Source organism: Macrobrachium nipponense, chromosome 38 (assembly GCF_015104395.2).
Source record: "Macrobrachium nipponense isolate FS-2020 chromosome 38, ASM1510439v2, whole genome shotgun sequence".
Classification (NCBI taxonomy): domain Eukaryota; kingdom Metazoa; phylum Arthropoda; class Malacostraca; order Decapoda; family Palaemonidae; genus Macrobrachium; species Macrobrachium nipponense.
The window spans coordinates 44,838,717-44,848,918 of NC_061098.1; positions in this window are offsets into that span (position 1 = coordinate 44,838,717).

The following is a 10,202-nucleotide window of genomic DNA, read 5'->3' on the forward strand; positions in this document are numbered from 1 at the left end:
AAACACTTCAACACTCAGCCAAGCAACCGGACACTTAAGCACACTTAATAAAAAACTCCCGGCGAGCGCCACAGCATCTTGCCTTTCTCTCAAAGACACCTCTATCAAAATCCCCCTTAGACTCGGGTATTCAACATTATTAACAGAAAGAGGCGCACACTCACATACGAACACAGTTCGTTAACGCCTTACAATTCTGGCCGCAACCAGTTTCACAAAGGCACTTTGAGAAGAGTTCATAAACTGTCGTGCATTGACTTGTCTAACTATGCAGTTTTATCTCATGCCATCCAAAGAAACTCATTCATCAGCTTTCTCAGGTCGTTGCTTCTCACTGTTCTCCACATTCCATAGGCAATATATTATTAATCAAAAACCCTAGGCCTACATAGCTCGGCCACTACCACGCTAGCCCCTGCTTAGCAAAATAGCTTATATAATATTAACAAAACACACTGGCCGGCTCAAAATAAAATATAAGTAATAACTGCACATCTCTGGCATTATAAAATAAAGTCTGTTACTCTTATATCTTCAAATAACACTAGACGCATTTTCTCTAATTTTTCTGCATTTCGGATTCTTGAATATCCCTCTTTGCTTGTCTGCAACTAGCTGCACAGACAGTAGACTGTAGGAAGATGGAATGCCTCCCTCATTGTAGAAGACTTCTCACGACTTCTGCAGATCCCCAAAAGACACGCTGTAGAACTTTGTAGACTCTCGTAATCACCAAAAACGGCAGCAACCTCTCTGCACGGCTGGTGGACGTCTTGCTGGCGTTGGGAAATGACTTTTTTGGTGTGTTAGTATGTCAGTCAAGTCACTGGTCAATCTAAGAAAACTAACCCAGACATACTACTTCTATCAAACAATGATCCCAAAAGAGTCAGAAATACTAACTGAACGTCTCCCAATTAACTCACTTAATATGACTACTAAATCATAAGTCATTATCACAACTCTCAAAGAAGAAAAAACATCAAGTTCAAGTTCTCCAACTCAATTCTCCAAACTCACACATCAGCACACACACAACTCAGAAATCACAGCAACTCTCTAAATTAAATAACCAGGTACTATTGATTAAGTTTACTCTAGAATTAGAAAAAGACAATTGCCTCCCTTTCTTAGACGTTTTGATACATAGAGAACCATTTCAATGTAAATTCAGTATTTATAGGAAACCGACTAACAACTTAACTTATGTTCATTTCTTCTCAGGCCACCATCTTAATATAAAAATATTAATTTTTTCCTCTATGTTTTTACGAGCATTGCGAATTGTCAGTCCACAATATTTGGATCAAGAAATTGAATACATAAGAAAAATAGGGAAAGATTTATGCTATCCTTCACATATATTAGACATTTGTTATAATAAAGCCCACAAAAAGTTTTATACTGAAAATAACACACAGAAAGAAAATTCTAAGAACATTCTCAGTTTGCCTTATTTTAACGGATTTGAAACCATAAAACCATTGTTAAAAGCTTTTAATGTCAACCTTGTTTCTTCCTATAATAACACACTAAAAAGAATGTTAATAAAAAATGGCCCCAGAGAAAGCAACAACATAATATATAAAATTCCATGTATGGATTGTCCCTCATTCTATCTCGGACAGTCCAGCAAGGGCTTAGAAGTAAGGCTAAGCCAGCATAAATACTCTGTAAAAACTGGGCAAAAATCTAATGCATTATTTATTCATTTAAGTGAAAACAACCACCGAATTAATTGGATTGACAGTTCAGTAATTGCACAGTCAAGAGATGTCTTATCACGAAATCTTTTAGAATCTGCTTTAATACAACTTACTTTTCATTGTAATTTCAATGTTAGTCGTGGTCTTTTTCATGTAGACCCTTGTATCTGTAACATGTTTAAGAATGACCTCAAATATATATAATTACTGACTTAAATAAAAATCAGTTGCCTTAGAGTTATTAAAATTTTATTGTAATGTATGTCTGTCATGTTTTGTAAATATGGTTTTGTTTACAAGGTTCCGAATAGCTGTCACCTATAATCCTTTAATTGTCTGGAGATTGTATCTGAGATGATTGTCTTAAACCTTTAATTGCACCCTTTGTTTATGCTTGTTTGGGAAGGTTTCTTATCTTCCAGGTGTGTCGGATTCTAGGCACTAATCCCTTTATAATCCCTATCTGTCAGTTATACGAACCTTCTTGTATTGTCTTTTCTCGTATTTTTGTCAGTATCTGCTTCAGTAAAGGGCTTTTAAGTCGAAAGATCTCGCAGACTCCTTCGTTTATTTTTCCTTCGTGGCATTTATCTTTATTTATGGATTTATCACGTTCCTAACTTTCGTGATTCTGTTATATATATATATATGTATATAATATATATAATATAATTAAAATAAATAATATAATATATATATATAATAGAAAATATAAATAATAATATTTATAAGATATATATATAATATATATATATATTATATATATATATATATTATAATATATTATAGATATAACTATATATATATATATATAAATACATATTATATAAAGATTAAATTATTTAAGGTCAAGTTGTTTTATTACAAACCCATAGAAGGGAATTCTACTTCCAAAGTAATATTCCCTATAAGCATCGGTATATGTGTAAATATTACATAATATATATATATAAAAATACTTTAAGGTCAAGTTTTAGTAACCCATAGAAGGAATTCTACTTCCAAAGTAAATTCCTATAAGCATCTATATGTGTAAATATTACATAATAGAAATATGGAATGTTATCCCATATATATAAAAAACTAAAACTAAGAGGTCAACCAGATTGCTTGCAGGAATGTGATCAGACCAGAGACGATAAAGTATGCTAAGATCATGTATACAATAAAGTAGGCTAAGATGACATGCCGTCACCTGTGGTCCTTCATTTGTTTTGAAAACATTAGTCCAAGCTTCCTGCTTGAGACAACTACCGCGACCTATAATTCAAACGGCCTACGTGATTTGTAACTATGTCCTCTGTGTGTATGTTAGTATGTTCTAGCTACTGTATGCTTCCTTTTTGACTTGTAACAGAGATGGTAGTCTGAGTTGAATTAGCCATAATCATTGGCAGAAGCGATCAAGCCATCGTCATTAGAAGACCTTTACAATCCTATCTGATATTCATCATGTAATCTCAGAAGAATATATATATTTTTTATACTTTGTGTTTTCTACTAGAAACGTCACATCAGAAAGAAGATATCATCATGAGTTTAACACGTCGTCGTCATAACCAAAAAAGATACCGACTTCAAAAGTTATCATCAAACACCAAGACACTCCAATGAGTATGGAAGTGCATAACCAACCGACTTAGCGTAAGATTATCGCAAGTCTAACAAAACTTCAGAGGGCGCCTTATTATACAAGGCAACAGCCCTTTCATTGTTAGCAGAATCCAAAAAGAACTCTTCAACGTCTTCCGAAGAATAACAAATAATGTATCATATCAGAAGTCAACGATGACGAAAGCAACAGATTCTTCAAGCAACTTAGTATCATCGTTTAGTGAGCGACTTCAGAAAACAAAAAGAACTCTTCAACGTCTTCCATAGAATAACGAATAATGTATCATATCAGAAGTCAACGACGACGAAAGCAAGAGATTCTTCAAGCAACTTAGTATCATCGTTTAGTGAGCGATTTCAGCAGTGCATAACTTCAAGAAACAAACCCGACGTGTCTTCTTCCTACGGCAACTCAAGATTCGTCTCTCATTAGAATCATTTAAGAAAACATCGTTTATTGAACGTTTCCGGCACTTCAATAAACAAACCGAACGCGTATGCGGCATTGGATCTTCAAGGAATCAAATCATCCAACAAACGAACATCGCGCACGGGGGAAACTCAGGCCAAACCAGGTCATCCGCTAAACAGAGAAGGAGGGCCAAGGCTGTGTGTTGTAATCGGAACACTGTGACTTCCCACAAAATCAAGCTAAGTACAACCTTTTTTATTCATTTGGAGTAACTTTGAGTGTTTCCTTTGCAGGTCAAATTTCGTTATTCCTGTGGCTGAAGTTACGAGACATTCTTAATCTTACTTTTTTACAGAAATTATCTACATCATTGGGATTTCGCTACTGCGAGTTTTTATCTTTGAGTTTCTGTTTCCAGAAGTTCTACTGAAATATCATAATCATATACTGTGTTAATTTTATCATGTTGGGTGATTATTAATTCTTTACGTAACAAATCATATTAAACAGCGAATATGCTTTCATGCAGTGGACGTCTGTATTTATACAGATGCATGGATAGGGTAGTTAGGCACCGTAGTGATAAGAAAACACACAAAAAAAAGTGGAACACCCGTACAAATCTAGATAAATTAGAGGTAACACTATTTCGGGTCAGGACAATAAAGACTCCTGTGCAAGGTCCTGATCGCAGTTTCAGCCTTTAGTTATGTGTAAAAAATTAAATCTCAATGACTCAACTTTAAAAAATACGGCTGGATTGCAAGGAATAACATGTCTATAAACAATTTCATTAGGTTATACTTAACATTCATATAAACAAATCAACAAAATGTCTAAATGCGCTGACCTGGATCCCTCAATATTTCAAATTTTAGCAAGAATGAAGTAAACAACAGCAAGTACAAACAGTTTATGTTAATAGTGAACGCAGTAGAGATAACTTGTTTTAATAGTAATCGCTCAATTCATGAATTCAGAATCAAACAAATCGTGCTCATGCAAACTTGGTTACTGTGTCATCTAGTCAGACGGTCAATGTCAGTTAAATCTGCCTAGTGTTCAAAGCGAAACACATTCCACACAATAAGCGACTCTAGCAGAGTGGGGAGAATGATGTTGGATCATTTGTGCCATACCTTCTTTTTTTTTTCATGCCAATACCTAGTTGAATAAAAAGGACTTTTCCTATGAATCACACGACCGTATCAAGTAATCAGAGCAGGTTCTCGTAATTTTAATACAATAAGCGAGCGCTTACAGATACGTCTATGATTATAAAAAACATTATCTTACGTCCTGCCAAATAAGGCATGTTTATCAAAGGAAATTCTATAAACCTTCTAACAAATCAAAATCTGTTTTAAACAAAAAGAGACAGTTAATCAAATAATAACTTATATGGAAGAACCAATCATTTGTCTAATAAATCCTGATATTGTTCAACGACCCAACAGAATTCTCCCACAACAGCAGTCGCAGTTTCCATGCAAAATCTTGAGACGCATGCACCCTCGAATGTCTTAGTGCGTGTAAAAAGACTTTGCTGGGATCTGAAATTTTAATCCTTCCCGACGCTCTGAAATATAACGATTTCCACGAAAAAACCTATACACGGTTGACTCGCAGAACCAAGTTAAATCTAGTGATCCACAAACCTATACATATCATGGATACAGAAGTTATAAATATCGCATTTTTTATTGTTGCTAATTTTTAATCACACCCGACCAGTCGTAGATGAATCTCTCTTATACTCTATCTAAAGTAATATCCGTAAAGTAATTTAAGCAGAGGTGATTCAGCAGAATTTTTTTTTATCTTTTATCTGAATACCAGGATTTTTCTCCGATAGCGAGTGATCTCTGGGAAATACGGATGTCATTGAAAAGAAATACGGTCTAAGGAAAAACATAAAGTTATATATGCACCTCCGTATAGACTCCAAATGAAATTTCAAAATAGAGATAAATGACGAAGTTGAAAAAATGTTAGCAATAGGAGTCATTAGGAAATCAAATAGCCCATATAATTTTTACCTCAAACGTCATGCCATAAAAGATCGGACTTGGCGTATCTACATAGATTTCTGTCGCTTAAACAAGGAAACGATTCCCGATCGTTTTCCAGTGTCATGAACCGACGATATCTTATCTTTGTTAGGTGAGAATAAATTTTTCACCAGCTTGGACTTACTTAAAAGCTTTCACCAGATACCATTAGCTATGTGCGTGTACCTCATACACCGTTTTTAGCACACTCAGGGACATTATCAATTTTTACGTTGCGCCCCAATTACAATATAGCGTTTGGAGACTTTTAGGGGATACCCTACATGCCTATATGGTTGGTCTTGTAATCTTTTCTAATACCTTAGAAGTACATTCACATAAACTAGAGCTAGTGCTACAGAGACAAAGACAAATAATCTCAGAGTAAAATATCTAAATGTGAGTTTTTAAAAACCGAACATGTTTATCTAGGTTTTATGTGTTTAGTCAAGGTCTTAAAGTAGTCCATGGAAAGGTATCGGCTATTCATAACTTTCCGGTACCTATTAACGTAAGAGGGATACAGCACTTTTGCGCTGTAGTGGGTATAACAATAGTATGTAAATATGTAACTCTTCAATCATGACAGCTCCTTTAACAGATCTTACGAAGAAGAGCGTAGATTTATCATGGTCTAAAATGCATCAACAGGCGTTTGAAAGCTTAAAAGCGGAATAACGCAGCTCACCTAACTTAAAAATCCCTGATTTAAATAAGGATTTTTTTTCCATTGCAGCAGACGCCTCAGACCAAGGGGTAAGAAGGTACTACTTCAGCAATATGATAACAGTTCTTCCCTCTAGCTTTTTATTCACGTAAACTAAAGCCCTCTGAAAGTAAATATGCAGTAATAGACAAGGAAGGGCTAGGTATCATTAACTCACTTGTACATTTTAAGTTCATAATCTATGGCTATCCTGTTACAATCCTTACTAACCATAAGTCCCTTACCGAATTTTTCAAAGGCTTTAATCACAGTCCCAAAAGAACTCGGTGGAGCCAAGTTACGATATCTACCTGGGAAAGCAAATATCATAGCTGACGCATTATCCCGCAATCCCGCACCATACTGCATAGAACCATTAATTGGACTAAAAGAGATAGAAACATCCGTGCCTATTGTTAAAATTGTATCTAAACAAGAAAATTCATTAACCCAAGACATCGCAAGCATTGAATATCTGGGTTTGAGCGCCGAACTGTTACAAACTGAACAAAACAAGGGTCAACAGCAATAAGCAAAACAATAAACACTTCGAACGGAAACAAGGTTAGCAGCTAAGCAAAACAATAAACACTTCGAACGGAAACAGGGTCAGCAGCTAATTAAAACAATAAACACTTCGAATGGAAACCCTAAAGCAAAAGTATATTTAAAGTATGTGTATCAGAATTATGTAATCAAATGTAATATTATATGTAGGTCCGTGACGAGGAAAACCCGAAGAACACAGCAGGTGACTAACGACCAGGTAGTAGTAATAATCTCTTCTATACCAGTCGTCCTAAACTGGTTGCATTCCGTCATCCAGGGTTCTCTATTATGTCACAGAAAGCGAAATCACTGTTTTACTGGCCTACAATGCTTACAGATATAAAAAGCACATAACTAATCGTAACAGGTGTCATGAAAACAAGGTACACACTAAGACACCTGTCAGTTTAAGGGCCTATCCCGTACCAAATCAATCCTTGAAAGAATATACGGAGAATTATTAACAGAATTACGAGTCTGACAAGGAAATAAACACTTCTTAGTGTTAATAGTTCCCTTGACACGTTATATAGAATTAATAGCAATAAACAAACAGCCGCATAATTGAGTGCGCTAGGAATATTTATGAGTGCTAAATCAGTAAACATGGAATTCAACACATGATAATCTCTGACTCGGGTGGTGTAAACCAATAATAATTTCCTTAACTCATTGTGTGAATTCCTTTCCATTAAGAAAATCAATACCATATTTTATCACCCAGAGTCAATCCGTTTGGTAGAATAAGAGATGAATAAGAAAGTGTCAATGTCTTGGATCCGAACTGGATTAAAATAGTTCTCACGGTTTTAAATACCTTTATCATTCATATCTTGTATCTATAGAATTGATACCGCAAGTAGCCTTATACGGTATGCCGCTAGGACACTTTTCCACAAATTCAAGCCAACTATTAATTTATCAAATATAAAAAATAAATAAATAAATAAATAAAAATAAAAAATAAATAAATAAATAAATAAAATAAATATGGATACAAGTGGAGCCGATATAATACACTCCGTAAGAAGTTGGAAGGGTTACAAATTATAATAAAAAAGGAATCACGATAAAATCAATGAGCAAAACGTAACCATAGGTTAATAAAACATCCAAATATATATGCGTAAAGATTTGAACGCTTTAGTTTAGTAGTCCATTCAGTATTCTAGGGATATTAATGACAAATAAGCTAAAAGTTCAAACACATATCAAAACCTACTGACATATTGTCTGTCCCGGTGATTTATATTTGTAGTCAATGAAAAAAAAAAAAAAAATAAGTAAATAAATAAAAGATTTTAAAGTCAGGAAGTCTAGAAGTGGAAATTTATATCTATATGAATAATCCTATACGGATCTTACAGAGCAAATAATATATATAGAATTTGTATGGAAACCCTTTTCCTTACCCTTAAACGCCGAATGGACGTATTAAACGTCGAGTCAAAATGTCCCCCGTATGCCGAATGGACGTACCATACGTCGACTCAAAAAAGTTTTTTTTAAATTCGCGGAAAAATACTTATAGGCCTACCAGCCAAAAACTTTTGAATAACGCGCCTTGAGGGATGCTGGGAGTTCATGGATCAAGGCGTTGTTTTGTTTACAATCGTTACGCAGGCGCGCAAGCGCGAATTTCTTTCTTATCGCACTAAAAAGTATCAGTGACACATCTCAAAAATTATTTCGTTACTTTGACATAATTTTTGCACCATTTAAAATTATCCGTTACATGAAGTATTATGTATGAAAATGTGCGCAATTTCATTTAAAATACAACCAAAAAATTAGTCATGATTGTAGGTATTACCAATTTTGAAATATTTCCATATAAATAACGATAAGTGACCAAATTTCAACCTACAGTCAACTTTGACTCTACCGAAATGGTCGAAAAACGCAATTGTAAGCTAAAACGCTTATATTGTAGTAATATTCATTTATTTATCTTAATTTTGCAACAAATTGGAAGTCTCTAGCACAATATTTCGATTTATGGTGAATTTATGAAAAAACTTTTTCCTTACGTCCGCGCGGTAACTCTTCCGAAAAAAATCATACATGCGAGAGTGGTAATGTTTGCACCATTTTAAAATTAGCCGTTACATAAAGTTTTATATATGGAAATGTGCGTAATTTCAAGCAAAATACAACTAAAAACAACCCATGGTTGTAGCTTTTATCAGTTTTGAAATATTTCCATATAAAAAATGATTAGTGACAAATTTTCAACCTTCGGTCAATTTTGACTCTACCGAAAAGGTCGAAAAGCGCAATTGTAAGCTAAAACTCTTATATTTTAGTAATATTCAATCATTTACCTTCATTTTGTAACAAATTGGAAGTCTCTAGCACAATATTTCGATTTATGGTGAATTTATGAAAAAAATAACATTTTCCTTACGTCCACGCTGTAACTCTTCCGAAAAAATCATACATGCGATTGTGGTAATTTTTGCACCATTTTAAATTAGCCGTTACATAAGGTTTTATATATGAAAATGTGTGCAATTTCATGTAGAATACAACAAAAAATAATTGAAGGTTGTAGCTTTTCTCATTTTTTAAATATTTGCATATAAATCACGATAAATAAAAAAAACCACGTTCGGTCAACTTTGACTCTACCGAAATGGTCGAAAAACGCAATTGTAAGCTAAAACTCTTATATTTTAGTAATATTCAATCATTTACCTTCATTTTTCAACAAATTGGAAGTCTCTAGCACAATATTTCGATTTATGATGAATTTATGAAAAAAACTTTCCTTCCCTCCGCTCGCGGATTCTCTGCATTAAATCTCCGAATTGCGTACATCGCATTCTCGGAAAATTTGCTCCGTTTCATATTAGGCATTTCATAGAGTTTTATATATGAAAATGTGCGCAATTTCATGTAGAATAAAACGAAAAATATTTGAAGGTTGTAGCTTTTCTAATTTCCGAAATAATTGCATATAAAAAAAATTAACAAAATTTTGACATTTGGTCATTTTTAACTCATCGGAAATAGTCGAAAACTGCAATTGTAAGCTAAAACTCTTACAGTATCGTAATATTCAATCATTTAACTTCATCTTGAAACAAATTTGAAGTCTCTAAGACAATATTTAGATTTATGGTGAATTTTTGAAAAAAATATTTGTTTACATCCGCGCGTTA